Source organism: Canis aureus, chromosome 15 (assembly GCF_053574225.1).
Source record: "Canis aureus isolate CA01 chromosome 15, VMU_Caureus_v.1.0, whole genome shotgun sequence".
NCBI lineage: Eukaryota > Metazoa > Chordata > Mammalia > Carnivora > Canidae > Canis > Canis aureus.
In genome coordinates, this window is record NC_135625.1 from 34,077,681 (window position 1) to 34,098,130 (window position 20,450).

Here is a 20,450-nt window from a genome sequence, read left to right on the forward strand (position 1 = left end):
CAGGAGCGATTCTCCTCAGGGGCATATGTTAGCCTCTTTTGACAACCATTCACAGTTCCTCTTGTGTGGTGGTGATTTTTCATATTGTGTTTACTCTCTAGTGAACTTTCTTTTAATTTTTTTTTTAGATTTTATTTATTCGAGAGAGAGAGAGAGAGAGGCAGAGACATAGAGACATAGACATAGACATAGACATAGGTGAGGGACTTGATCCCAGGACTCCAGGATCACGCCCTGAGCCAAAGGCAGAACTTTGAGCCACCCGGGTGTCCCTAATAGTTTTTCTTTTTGTTTTTGTTTTTTTTAGGTGAAATATTCTTTCCAAGTCACAATCACACATTACATATGTTAATTTCTATATTGCTCTTTTTTCCCCTCTCCTCTTAATTGATAGAGACAAATGTGATCATTTTTCCCTTAGAAGTGTAACTTGATTATATGATATGTTAGCTGGTTGTAAACAATATGTGCCATGGAAATTACCTTCTAAGGATTTCAAAGTTGCTTTGTCATGTTGCCTTGGTATCCTTCAGACATTCCTTTTCAGAGAAAAAGGTTATAAAGAATAACGTTTAGACTGTTGAATTTCCCTCCACTTATAAATTGTCAGAATTTAACTTAGTACCATATATTACCCTTGTCGAAATAAATACTTGTTTCCCTTAGTTCTAGCTTTTTCTCTGTATACTTTTAATAAGTTAGAGTTTCATAGAAATATTTAGACTATTGTCTAATCACATAAAATTTTTAAAAATGTATAGCCTTAGTTTTTTTTTTTTTTCAAATTTTTTATCTCAATTCTAGTTAACTTATAGTGTGATGCTGGCTTCAGAGTAGAATTTAGTGATTCATCACTTACATACAACACCCAGTGCTCATCCCAAAAAGTGCACTCCTTAATACCCATCACCCATTTAGCCCATTCCCCACTCACCTCCCTCTAAAAATCCTGTTTGTTCTCTATTGTTAATAGTCTGTTATGGTTTGCTTCTCTCTCTCTTTTTTCTTCCCATATGTTCATCTGTTTCATAAATTCCACGTATGAGTGAAATCGTACAGTGTTTCTTTCTCTGACTTATTTTGCCTAGCATAGTACACTCCAGCTCCATCCAGATCATTGAAAATGGGAAGATTTCATTCTTTTTGATGGCTGAGTAACATTCCATTGTGTGTGTGTGTTTGTGTGTGTGTACATGTGTTTGTGTGTGTGTGTGTGTGTGTGTGTGTGTGTACCACCTCTTTATTTACTCATTTGTCAATAGACTTTTGGTCTCTTTCCATTTGGCTATTGTTGATAATGCTGCTATAAACATTGGAGTGCATGTGCCCCTTTGAATCACTATTTTTGTATCCTTTGGGTAAATTCCTAGTAGTGCAATTGCTGGGTCATAGGGTAGTTAGATTTTTGACTTTTTGAGGAACCTTCATACTGTTTCCCAGAATGGCTGTAGTAGTTTGCATTCCTACTGGTAGTGTAAGAGAGTTTCCCATGTCCACATCCTTGCAACATCTGTTTCCTAAATTGTTAATTTTAGCCATTCTGATAGATGTGAGGTGGTATTTCCTCATGGTTTTGATTTGTATTTCCCTGATAATGAGTGATGTTGAGCATCTTTTTATGAGTCTGTTGGCCATCTGGATATCTTCTTTGGAAAAATGTATTCATATCTTCTGACCATTTTTTTAAAAAGATTTTATTTATTTATTCATGAGGCACACACACACAGGTAGAGACACAGGCAGAGGGAGAAGCAGGCTTCCTGCTAGGACTCTATCCCAGATCCCAGGATCACGCCCTGAGCTGAAGGCAGACACTCAACTACTCAGCCACCCACATGTCACCCTTCTGACCATTTCTAAACTGAACTATTTGTTTTTTGGGTGCTGAGTTTGGTAAATTCTTTTTTTTTTTAAGATTTTATTTATTTATTCATGAGAGACAGAGAGAGAGAGGCAGAGACACAGGCAGAGGGAGAAGCAGGCTCCATGCAGGAAGCCTGACGTGGGACTCGATCCCGGGACCCCAGGATCACACCCTGGGCTGAAGGCAGCGCTAAACCGCTGAGCCACCTGGGCTGCCCTGAATTCTTATTTTTTAAAGAATTATTTATTTATTCATGAGAGACACAGACTGAGAGAGAGAAAGGCAGAGACATAGGCAGAGGGGGAAGCAGGCTCCTCACAGGGAGCCTGATATGGGACTCGATCCTGGATCTCAGGATCTCAACCTGAGCCCAAGGCAGGCACCCAACTGCTGAGCCACCCAGGTATCCCCAGTTTGATAAATTCTTCATATATTTTGAATACCGACCCTTTATCAGATATGTCATTTGTAAATGTCTTCTCCTATTTTATAGGCTGCCTTTTAGTTTTGTTCACTGTTTCCTTTGCTCTGCAGAAACTTTTTATCTTGGTCATTTCTCTGTAGTTCAGTTTTGCTTTTGTTTCTTTTGCCTCTGGTGATGTGTCTGGTAAGAAGTTGCTATGGCTGATGTCAAAAAGGTTGCTGTCTATTTTCTCCTCTAGGATTTTGATGGTTCTGTCTTACACTTAGGTCTTTGATCAATTTTGAATTTATTTTTGTGTATGGCATAAGAAACTGGTCCAGTTCATTCTTCTGCTCATTGCTGTCCAGTTTTCCCAACACTATGTGTTGAAGAGACTGTCTTTTTTCCACTGGATATTTCTTCCTGCTTTGTTGAAGAGTAGGTGACCATAGAGTTGAGGGTCCATTTCTGGGTTCTCTATTCTATTCCATTGATCTATATGTCTGTTTTTATGCCAGTACTATACCATACTCTCTTGATGACTACAGCTTTGTGATATAGCTTGACGTCTGGAATTTGATGCCTCCAGCTTTTTTTTTTTTTTTTTTTTTTTTAAGATTGCTTTGGCTATTCAGAGTCTTTTGTGATTCCATATGGATATTAGGATTGTTTGTTCTAGCTCTGTGAAGAATGCTGTGGTGGTATTTTGATAGGGATTTTATTACATTTGTAGATTACGTTGGATAATATAGATATTTTAACTTTTTGTTCTTCCTATCCATGAGCATGGGATATTTTTCTATTTCTTTGTGTCCTCTTTAATTTCTTAAGTATTCTATGGTTTTCAGAGAACAGATCTTTTGCCTCTTTGGCTAGGTTTATTTCCTATATATCTTATAGGTTTTAGTGCAATTGTGAATGGGATCAGTTCCTTAGTTTCTCTTTTTGCTTCTTCATTATTGGCGTATAGAAATGCAACGTATTTCTCTGTTGATTTTATATCCTATGACTTTGCTGAATTTGCATATCAGTTCTAGCAATTTTTTTTGGTGGAATCTTTTGGGTTTTCTACAGAGAGTAACGTGTCATCAAAAATACACAATCTTTAGGGCAAAGTCATGAGAAGTTGCAGCTTTAATCAGTGACACCATGAGATGAAAATTATACATCAATATCAGTTCTGTAATTTAAAAGAAGTTATGCCTGATTTACATATTTAGAAAATATTAGAGCTGGAACCTTTAGTTCAGTCTCTTTATTTTTTGGATTAAAGAAAATAAAATTTTGAGCACTGAACATACTTATTCAAGGTATACTGGTAGTTTGTAGCCAAACTCATAGTAAAAGTTGCAACTTTCTTTTCCCCATGTATGTTCTTTTTGTTCTATCATTCTAAGTTTCTTAAAGGAAAGGTGTGAAGGAAAGTAAATGTTGATATTTGCGAAGGTATGGGAGCCTCAGAGGGAAGAGAAATTGACAGAACACATGAGAAGAGCACTGATGATCAGTGTCTACCTCTTGGAAATCCCTGCTCTAATCTGCAAAGGAGAAGCTCAGTTGAAGTCCCTGGGCACATTCACTTTTGTGAGAACAAGTCACATTATCCAATGCTATTTGAAAAGAATCCACAGCTTCATATTTATTTGCCCAAAAGAAGTGATTTAAAATTTTTGAAAATTCAAAACACTTAATTTATTTTTAGTGATGCTCCTCCTTTTTTTTGTCATTTCAACCCCCCTCTGAAGTGCTGCAACATAGTGTAAAGAAAATCAAGTGACATTTATGTTGTTATTGTTGTATTTTTTTTTAAAGATTTCATTCACTTATGCATGAGAAACAGAGAGAGAGAGAGAGAGAGAGAGAGAGAAAGGCAGAGACACAGGCAGAGGGAGAAGCAGGTCCCATGCAAGGAGCCTGACATGGGACTCAATCCCAGGTCTCTAGGATCCCACCCTGGTTGAAGGCGGCACTAAACCGCTGAGCCACCAGGGCTGAATTATTTTTGTAGCAATATGTGAGATACCTGGGAATACCCTAAATTGTTGAAAAATCCTGGTTGTGATTTACCACTTTGGAAACAGATTGCCATGGTTACTGTACTTTATGTTGTGATTAATGCCTTTTTGAGTCGTGTGTGTGTGTGTGTCTCTCTCTCTAGATTTAGACATCTGTTTGTACTCTAGTTTGGTTAACATGTTAGATTTTTCCTATCAGAGAAATAAAAATTTCTCCAGCATCTTAAAAACAAGATTGTTTACATTCTTTAATGGATATTTGCTGCATAGAATCATTTTTTGGGAGAAGTGAAATACTCAGAAAATGAAACTTGTTAAAAAGGTAACTGCTAGTTCTACATTTCTTATTTGAAATTGTTCGCTTTTACTTTCTTTTATCACTTAATATGGAAAGAATGATGTAGACATTGTAAATGAGAATTCTACATCCTGTCTTTCTGTAGTATATACTTCAAATAATATGTACAACTAGACTAGGTGGGTATATAGGTTGTGTGGAAGGTAGTTTCCTTTCTATCATGCGTGCTTCTTTTATGAATCCTTTAATGCACTCATGGTTGCTCAAAGTGGTTAAAGGCCTAAGCTGCTTCATGCTTTATAGCAGAAAACATTCAGTGCCACAAACACTACTCACTCCTAAGTAAATCAGTATGTTTGCAGCAGGATTTTGTGTACCAACCACATCTATCATTTTTCTGTGATAAAGTCTTTGTACACAATTGTTATAAATATATCTATATATATCTATATATCTATATATATAGATATATAGATATATATATCTTGATACTCACAAATAATGCCAGTAGAAACAAAACTTAAGAAGTACTCAACTGGCACCTTTTATATATGTAGCTATAAAATTTCAAGAACTAAAACCTTTCCTATGGAGGTGGTATACTTTCAGAATGCTTAGTCTAGATCAAGAAAAAGAGAGTCAATGAGTAAAAGCAAAACCATCTCTAACAAGGGAAAATATTTCTACAGTGATATTATTCTTAAATATATGTATGTGAGGATTGAGAGTGTTTTATTGTGGGTTCTTGTTAAATATAATAGTATGTTTGGAAAGCACTAGTTATTAGGGAAAAGATGCTACGTGTGTGTCTGTGTGAGGATATTATTTGGATATCCCTATCAGTGGTACCTAACGTCCTTGGCTAATGCACAGGTGTTCTAAGAAATAAATATGATGTGAATGTGAAACATCTCTCATGCAAATGATGTCCTGGTTTTGAATCATTTCCCCTGATAGTCTGCTAGGTGACCATTTATTTTGTTTTTCTTTATTTTTATTTTTAAAAAATATTTATTTATTTATTCATGAGACACACACACAGAGAGAGAGAGAGAGAGAGGCAGAGACCTAGGCAGAGGGAGAAGCAGGCTTCTCTCAGGGAACACAATGTGGGACTCCATCCCGGATCCTGGAATCACTCCCTGAGCTGAAGGCAGACACTCAACCGCTGAGCCACCCAGGCATCCCTATTTTTCTTTTTTTAAAAAGTATTCACAAAATAATATTCAGAATCATATAATTAATCTTCATGTACCATTGCCTGGCTTCAGTTAATGATCAAATTATGGCCAAACTGTAATTCCACCTCATCTCTCCCAATATTATATTGAAGCAAGAGTCCAGATTATATCACGGCATCTGTAAATATTTCCATGTCCACCTTTAAAAATATTAGAACTGTTTGTTTTTAACACAACCACAATCCTCTTGGTCTTTATTCCCTTCTGAAGGTGAATCTTGATCAAATGGATTTTTATATTGGAAGCTGCCCTTCACATAGTTTTAGACATATATTCTTTTAATATTTTCATTTGGTTAACGTGTTAGGGCTTTTTCTGTCATAGAAATAAAAATGTCTATAATGTTTTAAAACAAGATGTTGAGGGGCTTGGGTGGCTCAGTCAGTTAAGCATGCAACTCTTGATTTCAGCTCAGGTCATGATCTCAGGCTGGTGAGATGGAGCCCTGTGTCTGGCTCTGTGCTCAGCATGGAGTTGGCTTGAGATTCCCTCTCCCTCTGACCCTCCCACTTGTACTCTTCCTCTCTCTCAAATAAATGAATCTTTAAAAAGCAAACAAATGAGATTGTTAATTTAATCTTATGGTCAATTGCTCTGAAGTGTTATTTTAAGTGAGGTGAGAAATATTCAGAAAATTAGGTATAGGGATCCCTGGGTGGCGCAGCGGTTTAGCGCCTGCCTTTGGCCCAGGGCGCGATCCTGGAGACCCGGGATCGAATCCCATGTCGGGCTTCCGGTGCATGGAGCCTGCTTCTCCCTCTGCCTATGTCTCTGCCTCTCTCTCTCTCTCTCTATCATAAATAAATAAAAAAATTAAAAAAAAAGAAAATTAGGTATAGAAGGTAACTGCTAGTTCTACTTCTCTTATCGGAAACTCTTGTTTCCATTTTTAAAAATAATTTAGAAGCTACATGAACCCCAAACAATTTGTCAAGATAGAGATGTGGGAAAGAAGTAAGTCTTGAAGTTAGAGATGAGGAAAAGTGATGTTTTGTTGGTCAACCCTAATCTTAGAACTCCTAAATATAGATCTTTGAAAATCTAAAATTGCCACACTTTTTAGAAAGTTTCCATTTGTAGTGCTTTCACTGTTCCCTCTCACCTTTTTTAAGATAAATTGAGCATAATTTTCAGTAAATATTGATATAAAGGAGGGTATACCCTCTTCTGGGGCACTGGCACTTGCGATGAACCATAGTCCTGCATGATGTATGTCAGGATAAGAATAAATGGAAATTTATGTGCAGAGACTACTATATGAAGTGTGTGTGTATGTCGAGTCTCTGGTGTTAAAATTTTTAAGTGAATACAGGATTTGGTGTTTTGTTTTTTTTTTTTTTTTTTGTAAAGTTCTGATTTTTGGCATAATTCAGTAGGAGAAAGAGTATGATTCAGTAGGGAGACAAGAGCCTTAGCTTTTCCTTAATCCTCTTCGAAATTGTAAATTGTGGAGTAAATACACATTGCACTATCAAAAAGCCATCTGAAATGTCCTTGTTTCTATGTTTGATGGAAGAAGGGGCTTTTAAAAGATGCATGGTTAATAAAAGATCACCATTTCTAGTTTCTTCCTTCTGGATTTTCAACACTTTGCTCATATCTCTGTTATAGCATCTATCAGATTATATTTTAAAGATATAACCATCTTTCCATATTAGATGTTTCTGTAAGCTTTCAAACATGCCGTGCTTACTTTTCTATTGCTGGTGATGGCATAGCACCTAACATCCAGTAGGTGCATGATACAAATGTTTGAATGGGTGTGTGAATGATTAATTGATCTCATGTAAACGCTCCCCACCCCCACCCTGAAAGAGACAATGCAGTGATAATGGTTTTGGCCCCTAATTCAAGAAATGAAACTTCCTTTCATTTCAGGGTAGAAATCAAGGAAGGAAGGAAAGATGTAGAGCTTTTGGAAGTTAGATGCAGGGATGACACTGAGAATGCTTCTTGACTCATCAGCCTTATTTAACCTGTGCTTGCTTGACAACTTGTAAATCAAATCATTCCTTTAACTTTGCATAGGAGTAAAGGTATGCTACATGGATAAGTAGAGGCATACCTAGGCTTAATTTTTGTGGGCAATTACTTTTGCTTTTGATGGATGGAGCAATGGATGCAGAACTAATAGAGGAAAGCCAGGGGGTTTTCTCTGCTCCATCGAATCACATATGACTAGAAATTGTAACCAGACAGCAATCTGTGAAGCAAGCAATAGGAGCTCCACCGTCTGTGCCTGCTGTGGATGTCTGGCACCCAACAGTACCAGATTTGGTGTAAGTGGGGCTTCTGTTTAGGAAACTTTGCCAATTTTTTTTTTCTTGAAAAGTGAATTCTGGCTTTGTTTCTGCATACTTGTATAGGACTAAAAATGTCTCCTAATTGCAAATTTGTTTATTATAACCAAAGCATTAGATCTGAGCTACTCTTTCTATAGGATATTGTAATGCTGTGTATGAACATTTGCAGCTGCTTTCAACAAAGTGAAATTATGCTGCCATTTTTCATTTTGATAGCTTTTAGATCTAAATATAGATGTAATTCCTAAATTATCTGACCTCCCCCTATGCATGCATTTAAGTAGTCAAATCTTGATAGTTTCTATAAAATATTTTTAAAAATGATCATTTGCTGTTTTTTTTTTTAACCTTTGAAATAGTTTCTTGTGTGACAGTACCACTTCTTATCAAATCATCCTATTTCCTTGACTCTTTCTGTCTGAAAAATTTTCTGTCTTTTTTTTCTGGGAGTTGTAGTATACCTTTCTTTACTCTTCTTCATTTTTTTTTTTTTGAACGTTGAAAATCAAGCATTGAATTTCCTTTCTAACTTTGTCTTGTTTTCTCCCCAAAACTCATGATGCTGTTTATTCTACATGGGCAGATGTGAACATTTTTCACAATGCCATCTTTGCCTATCTTTTCTGTGTTTATTGTCTAGTATTCTTGCTCTTTAGAACTTTTTTGAAAACTAAGAAAGTAAGTCCTTCCTATAAGTGAAATTCCTTATATGTAATAAATTCCTTTTATTTTAAAAGGAAATTTTAAAATAAAATAGAAAGTGATCAATAATGTTTCTTCTATGCACCCCTTTATAGTGCATAGTGTCATAATCCATGCAGTTGTCCATATCCTAAATCCAGGAGTTGTTCTAAATTTTTCTCATTCACTTACTCATTATTTCTAATAAAGCACCACATTTCCTTGCTGCTTCTCTGTCCTTCTCCCAGGGTTCTTCCTACATGAACTCACAGTTTACTGTCTGCATTACTTCACTAGACTCTTAAATTGTCTACCTTCCTCAAGTCTCTCACCATTCGTTACTTATCCCAAATCAAACTTGTCTTTATATCTTTCATAATGTCAAACCTGAGTAGTCATTCCCTGGCTTATATCTTTCACTGGGTTCCCAGAGCTTTCAGGTTGAAGTTCAAGCTCATTAGCATGGCAAATACGGCTCTTCGTGGCCTGACATTTTTATCTCTGGTCACTTTCCCAAAATACTGCATACTCCTCCTGTGACTACCTAGTTTTAGTCATTTGTGTTGTGGTATATACCATTGTGATTTTCCATGTGCATTTTTTCAACCTCAAATCTCTCTTTATCTCCTTCCCCTTATATAACTAATTTTTTCCTGGTTCTTTAACACCAAATAATGTTGTCACATCCCAAGTGTCTAATCCACATGCCTCTCATCTATACTCCCATAAACAGGGGCACATTTCCTTCCCAGCACTTATCATCCCCTATTAATCCTGTTGGTTCACTGTCCCTTGATAGTGGGCATAGAGTCTCCAGGGTCTGTGGTAGTATTGCTTGGAAATGCATAGTATGAATAAATGGATAAATGAGCCTAAGAAATAGGTTAATTGTTCTTAAGTACTTTCCGTATTTTCATTTACTTTTAATCAAGCCTTGGCTTCATCCAATTATATTTAAATCCTGATGAGGGTATTCAATTTAATCCATTGTAACCTTAAATGTTGAATCTAAGAACATTACCAAGACTGGTATTGTTGACTGTGCATTCAGATAAATAATCAGACATATAGAATAAGAGATTTAACCCACAAACGATATGACTTTATGGAAAGAGATTAGAAAAGAACTAAAGAGCTTTTGGCTCAATATCGGGTGCTTCTGCTATATATCCCTGTTTTGTTGTTATCAGTTAAGAAATGTTAACTTTTTAAAGGTTAATGTGATGGTGCTAAGCAGTCTCTGAGGTGTGATTGATCAGTTTAAATGTAAACTATTTTGGGGGCGCCTGGGTGGCTCAGTTGGTTGTGTCTGCCTTTGGCTCATGTCATGATTCCAGGGTCTTGGGATTGAGCCCCATGTTGGGCTCTATGCTCAGCAGGAAGTCTGCTTCTCCTTCTCCATCTGTCCTTCCCCCTGCTTGTACACTCAAACTCTCTCTCTCAAATAATTAAATAAAATATTAAAAAAATGTAAACTACTTTGGTGACTGTAATAAAGTCATAGTATTGAAAAAATTCAAATTAGGATCTTTTAAATCAAAATATAAAAATACTCATGACAATTGAGAAGTCATACTTAATAAATTTTAAGATTATAAATTTTAATCTTGAGGCAGAGCTTGTTTTAATGAAACTGGAAACAACTTGAGTTTATAAAAGAATATATAATAGAGATTATTTCATAAGCTATCAAATAAGATCTTTCACTATGAAAAGTGGTAGTGTATTCGAGCGCCTTTCTCATTCTTTTGAGTATGGAAGGACCACAGTTCATGCTCTTGGTCTGTGCAAAGATGAGTGAGGAGGACAGAGAAGAGCCAGCCAGGGCTTGGGATCTTACCTGCCTCACGTGAGCAGGGCAAGAATAGTCCTGTGTACCAAGTAGAAGTTTTGTCATGAATTTTTGTAACTTAAAAAAAAGAATCAGACTTTCTGTCTGATTCTTGCTTTCTAGCCTCTTCTTTAACTGCTTATCATGAGTGAAACGATCTATAACACAGGGTTATCATATTACCATCTTTGGAACACTGCGTGCTATGTCCTCTAAATACTTTCTTACTTTAATTAACCACCTGTGTCATAGGTCTTATCTCTGATTTAGAAATAGTGAAATTGAGGTTTGGCTTAAATGACAATGTAACACATATTCAGAGTTAATGAGAATTTTAAACAGGAATGGCCCATAAAGGTCATGTGGTCTCTCTTATCATATGGGTGAAGAAATAGATCTGGGGAGGTCCAGGGAGTTTCCCAAAGTCCTATATTTAGTGGTCAAGCAGGGGCTAAAACTCATTCTTCCTGGATTTAAGTATTTACTTGGCCATTATTCTTAGTAGAATGTTACCTACTCCTTGTATTTATGAAGCATTTAATAAGGTTATCAATTGATAATTGTTATATTCTCTCTCTCATATGTATACACATATAAAAAGAAGATAGGTATAAAGATTAAGAATATAAATTCTGTAGTTATTCAAGTGCAAAATGTGGAGGGAAAACCTAGTGGAAAAGATGAAACTTTTTTCTGCTTGAATAGTATTTTTAGGCCAAGGCCAATGGCATGTTCAGAGAAAATGTACAAAATTGCTTTAGTAACTCAATTTCAGAAGAATTTGACCTTGTCAGAAAGATCTGCTATATCTGCATGAGAAATATTAAGGAGTCCAAGAGAAAAGAAAGATGACATGTTCAGGATTCTCCTCCATTGCATTGGAGTATCTGGGCAATTGAAGGGAGAAACTTCTGTTTGTCTTTTGAGTGACAAGTCTGTTAGTTAATGTTGTCAGGGAAAATATGCTTTTCAAGAGTTTAATCCTTGGCCCTTCACCACCAAAATACTCTAAAGTGCTGGGCTTTAAGCAATTACTTTTGATTATGGTTTTGAGAAATGAAAAGATGGCAACTTTTTTACAAACCAAATACTAATGAGTATTACTAAAGATTTATAACACTTATTTGTAGAGAAGCTTTGTGATAATGTGAAAGAATGTGAGTAACTCTCCATACTGGCTGTATAACCTTGGACAAGCCATTTCTTTTTATTTTCCTTTGTAGAATAGACATAATGCTCTCCACTGGATTAAATTTGATGCATATCAAAAAGCCTTGTAAATTGCAATGTTTTAGGTCAGGGGTTGGCCAGCTTTTTGTGTAAAAGGCCCGATAGTAGATATTTTATGTTTTGTAGGACAGAGGTCTTTGCTGCTACCACTGTACTCTGCCATTGTAGTATGAAAGCATCCCTAGACAGTACATAAACAAATTAATATGGCTATATTCCAATAAAACTTTATTTATAGATAGAAATGGAATTTTGTGAAACATATTGTGAAATCTTCTTTTGACTCCCTCCCCTCCCCCCCCCACCCCACAATCATTTCAAAATGTAACAACCAGTGTTAACTTACAGGCTATATAAAAAATGTGGATTTGACCTGAGGTGATAGTTTGCCAGCCTTTCTCTAGGTGATTGTCCAATTAGAAAATAGTTCCAAATTTGGAGGGATTATAGTACTGTGGTAGTGTTAGGGGATTGCATTTACTTAAGCCATTTAGGTGATTGACTCCTATTTCTTCCCATGACACTGAGAACATGTCTTTGCATGTGTTCCCAGGTAATGTCCAAGAATACAGTCACAGAAACAATTTTCTGTTGTTTGCCTGCCTCACAGTTAGGCAGAATGTCTCAAGTAGTGAAAGCAGCACACTGCACCCACACAATTCAGAGCTGAATTGATACAGATAAGTGGTGTCAGCATTTCTGTTCAAAAACAAATTTTTCAAAGTTTTGAGGTCTCAGCACTTTTCCAGGCACCACAGATTGAATCTTGGCACACAAATTCCCAGTCTCAATGTAAAATTCTCATCTTTCTTTTTATTTTTGCTAGTTATATTCCAGAGCCAATCTCTTTATATTGCAGAAACGGGCTGAAAGTAGAAAGCTCATTGAAATCAAAACAGCCAAAGGGGGGGCAGAAAGGTGCTTATTTAATTAATTTATTTGCAACTGTTGGCCCAATAGGTTTATTTTTAAAGAATTTTTGCAAATAAAAATATTTGCTCTCGGTCTTTGTATTTTATACAGTTATTTTACAGTTTTATACAGTTTTTTGGAATGAAGAGATTTCCATCACATGGATGGTTTTGTAAAATGTCTTATTACACAGGTGACATGTGTGGTCACCACAGCTGTTATTTAAGAGACAAAGAGATGACTAAGGAGAATCATAAAATTGCAGTATTGATGATCAGACCTATTCCCTTGCCTTTATTTGAAAGATAATAGTGACAGAGTTAGAAACAGGATTTGGGGATTACAACACATGTAGATGGAGTCTTCATTGTAGACCATAGAGTATTGTATATGTTGAGCCTAATTCCTTTTCCAATGGTTCTAATGAATTATTTGCCTTGAAAAAGGTCTTATTGGTACAAATTAGAGGGCACAGCTTTGTAATCACCTATTAATAGATGTCTGCCTAAGCAAATATAAGAAATAACAAACTTTTATGTGCCCAATTTAGATGAAAGATACTAAAAGAAGACATTAGCTGAGAAGTGTTATAAGATCAAGACTTTTTAAAAAGGTCAACAACCACTTAGCAATTAGTCCTCAGGCCTGAAATTTCTCTGGAAGTGAAACAACAGGCTGGTATTTTAATGGAAAGAGAAACTTTATAAGGCAAACTTTTGGCATATAACTTACAAAACTAAAATTCACATGCTTTAAAAATCAATTTTAGTAGATCAAAAAATGATGTCTAGAAATCTATTTTTTATTGAAATACTAATACACAGTGTTATATTAATTACAGGTATACCACATATTGATTCAATAATTCTGTACATTACTCAGTGCTCACTGTGGTGAGTATAGTCATCATGTCACCAAACAGGGTTATTACAATGTTGTTGATTATATTCCCTATGCTGTATTTTTCCATCTCCATGATGTATTTATTTTATCACTGGGAGTTTGGACCTCTTAATCCCATTTATCTATTTCTTCCGTCCTGTCACCCGCTGCATATCTGGCAGCCATCAATTTGTTCTCTGTATTTTGGAGTCTGTTTGTTTTGTTTTTTAGATTCCACATGTAAGTGAAATCTTATGGTATTTGTCTTTGTTTCACTTATTTTACTTAGGATATAGTCTCTATGTCTCTGTCACAAATGGTTAAGATCTCATGCTTTTTATGGCTGAGTAATATTCCACTGTATATATGCATGTATGTATGTATACATACATACACACATATGTGTATACACACACCACACCTTCTTTTATTCATCTATTGATGGACACTTGGGTTGTTTCTGTATCTTAACTCTTGTAAATAATGCTACAATAAGCATATTGGTACATATATATCTTTTCAAATTAGTGTTTTTATTTGGTTAAATACCCAGTAGGGGAATTACTGGATCATAGATATTTCTGCCTTTAATTCTTTGAGGAATCTCCATACTGTTTTCCATAGTGGCTGCACCAATTTACATTCTCACACAGTGCATAAGGAATTGCTTTCCTCCACATCCTCACCAACACTTGTTTTCTTGTCCATTTGATTATAGCTATTCTGACAGGTGTAAAATGATATCTCACTGCATTTTGATTTGCATTTTCTTGATGATTTGTGAAGTTGAACATCTTTTCATGTGTCTATTTGGTATCTGTCGTCTTTGGAACAATGTCTATTCAGCTCCTCTGCCCATTGTTAATTGGATTTTTTGGTGTTGAATTGTTTCAGTCCTTTATATATTTTGGATATTAACTCCTTATTGGATATATAATTTACATATATCTTCTCCCATTCAGTAGGTTGCCTTTTTGGTTTTTGATTGTTACCTTTGCTGTGTAAAACCTTTTAATTTTGTGTAGTCTGGTAGTTTATTTTTGCTTTTGTCTCCATTGCCGTAGGAGACCTATCTAGAAAAATGTGGCTAAGGCTGTAGTCAAAGAAATCTATATTTTTATAAAGCTCCACGAGTGTTTTAGAGTAGGTTCCAGGGAATAGAATTCGAGGCAGTTAATATTACATAGGAGGTTTTCTGGGGAGTGCTCTAGGGAATAATATAGTTGGAGAGAGAAGCATGCCTGGAAAATAGGAAAGGCTGAACCTCAAAGTAGTTGCAGTACAAGTTCCACCTGGAGCTGGGATGACCCTTAAGACAAGGAGGACTATAGCCTTGCCTTGACAATCACTGGATGAAGGCTGTCCTGGAGTGGGGGGTTAGGGTAGATGGGCAAAAACCTGAGTGAGGCAGATCTTTTCAATAGAGCATAGTTGCCAGAGAGGGTCTCCCTATGTGTTAAAAACAGTTAACACTCTTGGTAACCAAAAGTATGAGCACTTCAGTCCCAAAGGTGTTTCTGGACAATGCCCCAAGGCATCCATTACAACAAATGATTCTTAGGAGTAAAAAAGTGATTGTTTAAGGGTTACTGGGAGCAAGTATTTGGACTCCAGAGCAGAAAAGGGGCATTTATCTATTTCTAAAGCATGTACTGAGTATCTTCTGTGTGTCAGGTACTCAAGATATAAACATGAAAGAGTAAGTTCCCTTCATTCAAGGATCTTACTTATCTAGTTGAAGGCAGAGACATAAAAAATTAAGGCATAATTGCTAAAATAGGGGGATATTTATGGGTTTCAAGATGTTTTTGAATGTATTGGTTTACAAAAAAGTGTTCTTATGTGGCTTATTTTCATTTGGTAGATTACAGTTTACAAATCTAATAGTCAATTTAAGTTTCTTTTCCTTCACAGATGTTTCCATGTTTTCTAATTTCTTACTGTACTTTGATGAAGCAACCAGAATCTTTGAAAAACAAATACTCTTCTACAATCAAACCATTTGCTGAAAATTAAACCAAATGTATGAAGTGCCAGAATAAACTCTTGGTATATACAGTGCATAGATCCTGATACCCTTTCTTGATTCTTTCAATTTTTTTTTTTTAGATTTGTTTATTTGACAGAGAGAGAGAGAGAGAGAGGAGGAGGAACAGAGTGAGAGGGAGAGAAATCTTTAGGCAAATTCTGTGCCAAGCGTGGATCCTGACATGGGGCTCAATCCCATGACCCTGAGATCATGACCTGAGCCAAAACCCAGAGTCATTGCTCAAGTGACTGAGCTACCCAGGCATTCCTCAATTCTTTCAAATTAATGACCACAATTGTACCATATATTGTCCTTTGTAAAATTCATCCAGATAGAACCAAAGCCTTTAGTATTTTAAACTCTTTCGAAGTCTGTAACTAAAGTAATTAGTATTCCTACTTTCTGAATAAGAAATTGATTTCTTTGATTGCCTCATATATATCTTTTCACTTTTGTTCCAAATATTAGTAATTTTCAGGGATCTTTTCCATAGAATTATCATGAACATGATGACAAGCAACAACAACAAAATCCCCCCCCCGCAAAAAACCAAACCAGAAACAAAATAACAAAACAAAAACAACCCAAGAAGTTGCATCAGAAAGCTGGGATGTTAGTTATTGTCATAAAGGATTCACTGCTGCTTGCTAAATTCATAGCTCACACAGTTCAAGTTTATGCCTCATAAAAACTATTGTTATAAGTCATAGACTTTATGGTCATTCACCAAGTTATCAAAAGGTGAAAGGTAAATGTCAATTCAATATATTGTTTTATAATAATTTTTCACAAATTCTGTTGGTGTATTGGCCTAATAGGGGCCACTCTCTGATAATATGAGGGGTATTTGTACATATGTACGTATACATATATAGAAAATTATATTTATATGCATATATGCAATATAGATGTATTTAAGAATTTGATAAATCTGATATTTCAAATCCATGAGGAAAGATAGGCTGATTAGAAACGACAAATACCCACCATTTGCTTCGAAGTGGATGGAACTGGAGGGTATTATGCTGAGTGAAATAAGTCGATCGGAGAAGGACATTGTATGGTCTCATTCATTTGGGGAATATAAAGGAGAGTGAAAGGGAATAAAGGGGAAAGGAGAAAAGATGAGTGGGAAATATCAGAAAGGGAGACAGAACATGAGAGACTCCTAACTCTGGGAAACGAACTAGGGGTGGTGGAAGGGGAGGTGGGCGGGGGGTGGGGGTGACTGGGTGACGGGCACTGAGGGGGGCACTTGATGGGATGAGCACTGGGTGTTATTCTATATGTTGGCAAATTGAACACCAATAAAAAATAAATTTATAAAGAAAAAAAAGGCTGGTCAACAAATGGGATTGAAATAAATGTAGATTTTTTTTAGCTTACTTAGCTATATAAAATATAGATGGATTAAAAATTCATATAATAAAATTATAAATGTTTAGAGGAAAATATATAATAATTGTATAGTCTTGAAAAGAGAAAAGATTCCCAAAGCAATCATGAAGTCTAGATACCATAAAAGAATAATTTGAAATATTTATGCAAAAGCAAGAAGAAACAATGAAGCAAACTTTGGTAAGGCACAAACTATAGTAAACATTTAAAAATCACAATAAATAAAGTTAGAAGTGACAGACTTGGAAAATATATTTTAAATATTTTAACCAATAAAAGAAATACATGTGGCTTTTAAAAAATCTTAGCATATTAATATAGAGGGTATAATCAAAATGGAAAAATCAGTAAATAGCATTTTTTTTCTTTTTAAATTCAAATAATTTGAAAACTTGTTTCTCTTTTGAGGGGTAGGACTTTTCAGAAAGTTTCAATAAATTATACTAAATTCTGGGAAAGATGGAGAGAGAAAGAAGCCTCATAATTCTGGAAAGCAGTTTAGCAAATATGTATAATAAAACTTCAGTATTACATACTTGCTGAACTAGCAAATATTCATAGAGAAATTGTGCCTAGAAATATACCAGAGATAAATACAAAGATGTATAATCAAAGAATGTTTATGTTACTCTTATACCAGATTTCTGGGAAAAGTCCATATGGCCAACTGAAGAGCATTGTTAAATGATGATTTAATAACTCATGGAGATACTGTGAAGCTATTAAAATGTTTTCAAAAACTAATGATGTAGGAAAAATCCATGCTATAAACTAAAATGAAAAAGTAGGATAAAAAATTATATGAGATATACGTATCTACATATTTTGAAACAACAAAAAATATATTTTTATATGCATATATGAGATATAAATATATAAATCATATAGAAATTATTTTGTTACATGGGATTTCTATTTTTTAAAACATATTTTTCAGTTTTGAAATGTTCAACAATAAGCATGTTTCAGTAACCTAATTTTTAAAATACTTAAAGCATAACCCAGTTAATTTACATATAGTCAACAAACATATTTTCCCATGAAAGGAAAGCATAAAAATGTTTATTTCCATGTTTATGGAAATTCAGACCTAAGATGCAGTTTGAAGCTCTTCAGACTCTTATTCAAAATGCAGTTGTAATATTAAATAAAATAAAGGTGGTAGGAACCAGCACAATAGCAGTAGACCTGTTTGAACTAAAATTCCATCGTATTATAAGACATGTAGTTCCTCTTACCCTGGAGTGATGATACTTCTGTCATAGTATTTTTGTGAAGAGTCAGTATGATCTAGAACATGGTAGGTGCTTGGTAATTTTAGCTCCTAGGCCTCTTTCTCCTTGTCCTCTAAACACAGAACAGACGTAAACATAATTATTTATTGTTTTTTTTCTTAGTACTTTTAAGGTGTTGGAAGTCTTCCTACATGAAATCAGTGCCTTGTTCTTGGTGATGAGAGCAGGGCACAGCAGCTAGAGAGTAAATCACACAGAGCCTTTTCTCTCAAGGACGAGGTTCAGAGGGTTTGCTTCAGTTCAATGACTGGTTGTTCACAGCTGAAACTGTTGTGATTGGCCAATACCACTGCCATACTGATTATTTCACTTAACCCTGCTTCTCACTTTGGAGAATTTAATCATACAGGCAGAGGCAAATCAAGAGGCATACACATAGCTTCAATTCCTAAAATCTTGGGCCAGTTATTCTGGTTATCCTGTAGTCTAACAGCCACCCAGATTCTGGAAACCAATACAAACATAGAATAGGTATATCAGTTGCCTCTATTTTAGTCTACTTCTTTAAACCATCTAAGAATCCTTATAGTCCAATACCTGTAGGTATAAAACAGTACCCCGTCTCACCTAAAATAAGATTGAAGCATCATAAGAATATGCACTTTGAAATTTGGTCACATTTTTTCCCCAGAGATGATGGGTTTAGTGAGCTGGATGAGCCTGTGAATATTTTGAGGAGTTTGAGCTCTTGAATTTCCTTCCACATCCCATCTCTTGAGAAGCCCGGGTAATTCTCTGGGAAAGGGTTTAATAGACAACAGATGGATGTGAAAGCCCTGCCTCTGGTAGATAGCAAACCCAATTGCCACGCCCCTGCCATACTTTTCATCATGTGCCATTTGTAAGTGTGAACCCATATGACCCCGCAGTCAGCCTTTTAAATAATGAGAGCTTTCCTGAGTGAGAATGGCTGCCTTTGGCAGATGCAAGCTTCACATTCAGACATACATTCCTGCAGAGGCTGCAAAATCACTTGTTTGTATCATTGGACACAGACTAGGTGACCTTCATGATCCTTTTACACAATGAGAATTGAACATTTCCTCTTTTTCTTGCTTTCCCAATCCCACCCATGCCATATGTTTGCCTTACCATCATGTTAAATAAAATGGAAAAGATTTAAAAATGTGCTCTTTTACTACGGAACTTATAGGGAACAATTGAATAACTTGTGGGACCACACTGAGCTGGCTTACTTGGAGTTAAGCACTTTTGAAGAAGCTGAGAAACAAGAAGATACTCCTCTACCCTTGAGGCTAGAGTGTCTACAGGAAGATGTTCAGTGACAACAGGAAAGAGAAAAGGAACTTCAGCATAAATATGCCTATTTGCTACTGAAGAAAGAGACATTAAAGTCAAAATGCTGAAGTGGAGTTTATATTCCATCACAGATGAATTAATTGCTGGCAATAGTGAATCAATATCCTACCCTCTCTTGGTCATCTGAGATAAGATAATGACAATGACATTACTATAATTCTTTTAAGTTGTAATCATATGACCCATATAGGAAATAATTATACTGTATTCTAGAGGATTTGATGACTAGAATAGTTACATAATAGATGTCATTTCTCTGAAACATGGAAGCTTTTTTAAAAACCACATTATAAATCTTAGGAATTAATAGATTCTTCTTCAATCTGAAACCAGTAACAGCTGAAATAATGATTACATATTCAAAATACTATTTTGTCCATTTCCCCCCCTGCATATTACTGCAAACTTATTTTCATTATGACCAAAGAAGCAGATAAATGTGTCCATTCACAGATGGGGCACTGGGATTGATCTTGTGGGGTAGGAAAACTCTTGCCTTAACTACCCCCATCTTGTTTTTCATTGTAAGTCTCTCTGACCTCTTTGGTTTCCCTTTGTTTGCATTACCTTCCTTCTTTCCTCCTTCTGGTCAATCTTATTACTGCTCTAAGGACCCAGTGAACAAATTAGCTAATCTGTAACACGGGCAGAGGCCCATGGTCTCCTTCACATATGTGGGCAATGTGAGACACCTGGGCATAGGCTAAGTGAGTGAGTTGGAAATGACTTTTTGGACACAATGCACTAA

The 20,450-nt window shown here is 35.7% G+C and overlaps 1 protein-coding gene and 1 long non-coding RNA gene across 14 annotated transcripts in view; one reads left to right on the forward strand and one right to left on the reverse strand.

Moving 5' to 3' along the window:
• NRG1 (neuregulin 1) overlaps window positions 1-20,450 on the forward strand; it is a 1,069,619-nt gene that overhangs the window by 79,298 nt on the left and 969,871 nt on the right. The window lies entirely within an intron of this gene.
• Window positions 1-20,450, reverse strand: part of LOC144283996 (uncharacterized) — an 83,042-nt gene that overhangs the window by 15,725 nt on the left and 46,867 nt on the right. For 3 of the 5 annotated variants that reach the window (XR_013352478.1, XR_013352476.1, XR_013352474.1), the window contains one exon: window positions 18,326-18,434. This is a non-coding gene — a long non-coding RNA (uncharacterized LOC144283996). Of the gene's footprint in view, window positions 1-429; window positions 540-18,325; window positions 18,435-18,532; window positions 18,827-20,450 lie in introns of those variants that run through there. The other 2 variants (XR_013352475.1, XR_013352477.1) reach the window with 2 other exon arrangements.